The following is a 3194-nucleotide window of genomic DNA, read 5'->3' as shown; positions in this document are numbered from 1 at the left end:
ATCAACCCAAGTGCCCATCAGTTCATGAATGGATTAATAAAATGTAGCATATGTATACCATGGAATACTACTCAGCCACGAACAAGGATGAATTAAGGCCTTTTGCAACAATTTGGATGGGATTGGAGACCCTTGTCCTAAGTGAAGTACCTAAAGAATGGATAAACAAAGACCACATGTACTCTCTATTAAATTGAAACTAATTGATGAGCACACACGTGCACAGAGGGAAGTAAAACTCAGTGGAAAGAAAGTAGGAGGGAGGGGGGAAGAGGGAAGGGGAAGAAACCAACCTAATGAGTACTATGATCACTATTTGGGTGACAGGCACACCTATAGATAGGACTCGAACATTACAAAAATGATTCACATAACCTAAAAAATTTGTACCCCCTTAATATTCTGAAATGAAAAAAAAAAAGAAAGAAAATAGAATTGGTGGCAGAGCCTGGACCGCATAGCTCTCAATTCCCAGTCTGATGTCCTTTCCACTTCATTCATTCATTCATTTATTCATCCAACTACAAGAACTGAGCTGACTCACCTCCAGGTAGTATTCTGGGTTCTGGGAATGTAACAGAAAGGGGAGGAGAGCGAGGTACTTGCTTTGGGTACAAAGCCCTCTTAGGTGGAGGGTGCCACAAAGTAAGTAATACTGTAATGCAATATTCTTTCTAAAAAAATCAAGTTGGGAAACAATGGCCCACAGGCCTGCAGATTGTTTTTGTAAATAAAGTTTTATGAAGACTAAATCCCAGTCCCTGTTTTGAGAAGCCCAGTTTAGACTGGGCAGAGGGACCACGAGGGATATTTATAATTCTCTGTGGTCATCCTCAGGCAGTAGGCAGGGGGTGAGTAGGCATCGGGTGAGTAGAGGAGGCCTCCGAAGCAGGGAAAGCAGTGTGCAAGCCCAGCTGTGTGACACAACCGGCTCAAGGGGGAGAGCCCTGCAGAGCTCCTGCTTGTAGAGACAGGGGAAGGAGCCTAGGGAGGAAGTGGAGAGTGACCAGGTGCAGAGACCGTCACCTGGCCTAGAACGCCCCCTAAGGACTTTGGACTTGCCGCCTGGCTAACTACTCTCAGGCTGACACTGAAACTGGGGAATCAGAGGCAAACCAGAGGGGAGGTCCTCCCTCAGCAATGTGCATAAAGCCACAGTGAACAAGTTTGGCTGATTGTCCTTCCCTGTCCCTGGGGCGTTTGCACTCTTCCAGTCCTTTCCCACCACCTAGTGCTCTGGAGCCTGTGTCTGAGCCCTTCCTTAGGGTTAGAAGTTGCTGCCCCAAGCAACTTGTAAGAGAGCCTGGCAAAAAGTAAAGACTCAAAAAAATAGATTGCTGTTATTCCTCTGTTTATTATAAAAGTACTTTTTATAACTTTTAAAAAAGACTTATGATTTGAAAGACCCTTCCACATGTTTGAAGGACACTGTCCTCTTCCCCACGTTTGTGTTGATTGTTGATGGTTGTGGAAGTACCTGCTAGATCAGCCTATGGGGCGATAGCTGAGAAGGTGCTAGCGGGGAGAGATTGTAGTCCTAGGGGAGGTTTGATCCAGGAGGGCTTCCTGGAGGAGAGGAGAGGGGTGGGGAGGACAGGCCTTTAAAGGATATTGATGACAAGATGAATGGAAGCATTATGAATGACATGGCTTCTGAAAGATGGAGCAATTTTGCCTACCTTGCATGAGAAGGAACTGATATTACACACATAAAAGGTTGGCCCAAGGACAAGGGACAAGGACCCAGTGAATGGTCGATGCTGAAGAAGGAGGAGGAGAAAAAGGGGGAGAGAAAGAGAGAAAGGGGCGAGAAGAAGGAGACCCTGGTTCTAGGCACAGCTGTGCCTCTGGCGAGCTATGTGAGACCCTGGGGACATCATGCCCCACTTGCCACCTCAGATTTCTCTTCTTAAAATGGATGATTTAGGCTAAGGTTTCCACCTCTGGGAGTCTTTGATTATAATAAACATAGGATAATAAGAGCCATTGTTCATTGCCCCTACCTTACACCGGTCACTCTTCTAAGTGATGTGCATATTACGTCTCATTTAATTTTCACAGCAACACTGTTAGTGGGCTCCAGTAGTATTCTCATCATATGCACAAGGAAACAGAGGCTCCGAGAAGTAAAGGGACCTGTCCCAAAGGTAGATTAGGAAGTAGGGTCTGGGACTGCAGGAAGGCAGAGAGCTGCTGCCTCCCGGGGGTGTCCCTTTCTATGGGGAAGCATTTTCTTCATGACTGAGCCCCGGGTCTCTGGAGACACCAGCGCTGCAGGAGGCCACTCTCCTTCCTGGTGTCACTGCCCAGTTTCTGTGGCAGCGTCAGCCCACAACTAGAGCCTCCCCCAGCCACCCACGCCCCCACCTCAGCACAGTGACTTTCCCCAAAGGCTGTGTCACTTCACAGATGACACTCAGGAAAAGGCTCTGTGGTTGAATCACAGTGACCACTTCCTGTTCCATTCAGGGTCCCCTGCTCTCCGGGGCCCTCACTCTGCCATGCCCTGTTTAGTAATAAGTGCCACAATGTTTATGACCCTTGGACAGCTGGGGAGGCTTAGTCACCCTTCCTATACCCTCGTCCTGCGAGGCTGAGAGGCACCAACTCTCAACTCTGGCGCCATTCCCCAGCCCTGCCACGGAGAGCCTGGCGGGAGCCCCTGGGTGGCCTGGGGCCGCGGAAGGAGGCAGAAGGGTGACCTCCATGCCCCTAGCCTGGTGATGCAAGGCTGACGGGGACAGGTGGGTGGGCGTTCGAGCCTCACCATGAAGTAAAGGAGGGAGTCACCGATCCTGTGGGCTCCTCAGAGGCGCCTACTCACTGGATGTTGTTGTCCCAAGCACGCGGGTCAGAACGCCAACAAATGCCGAGGGGGTTGTGTGTCTTTGGGGGAAACCCCAGTTCACTCCCATTTGCTCAGAAAGGGCTTCCCGGAGGCTGAGAACTGCAGTGAATGTGGAGTCTGAGAGCCGAGGCAGTCACCCGGCATTTAGGGGCTGTCTGGAAGTGACTTCCTCTGGGCAAATGCAGAGAGTGAAATCTGGCCCATCGGTCTGGATTAAGATCTTTGAACATCTTAAACTTCTAAAGATTATGGTACAGATATTTCTTGCCCTACCCCCACTCCCATAGGTAGCACAAAATAAAACCATCTAAATCCTAAAATCATGTCAGATGTCCAGTATAAGGAA

This window comes from Microcebus murinus, chromosome 14 (genome assembly GCF_040939455.1).
Source record: "Microcebus murinus isolate Inina chromosome 14, M.murinus_Inina_mat1.0, whole genome shotgun sequence".
Taxonomy (NCBI): Eukaryota; Metazoa; Chordata; class Mammalia; order Primates; family Cheirogaleidae; genus Microcebus; species Microcebus murinus.
This window is presented reverse-complemented; position numbering follows the sequence as displayed.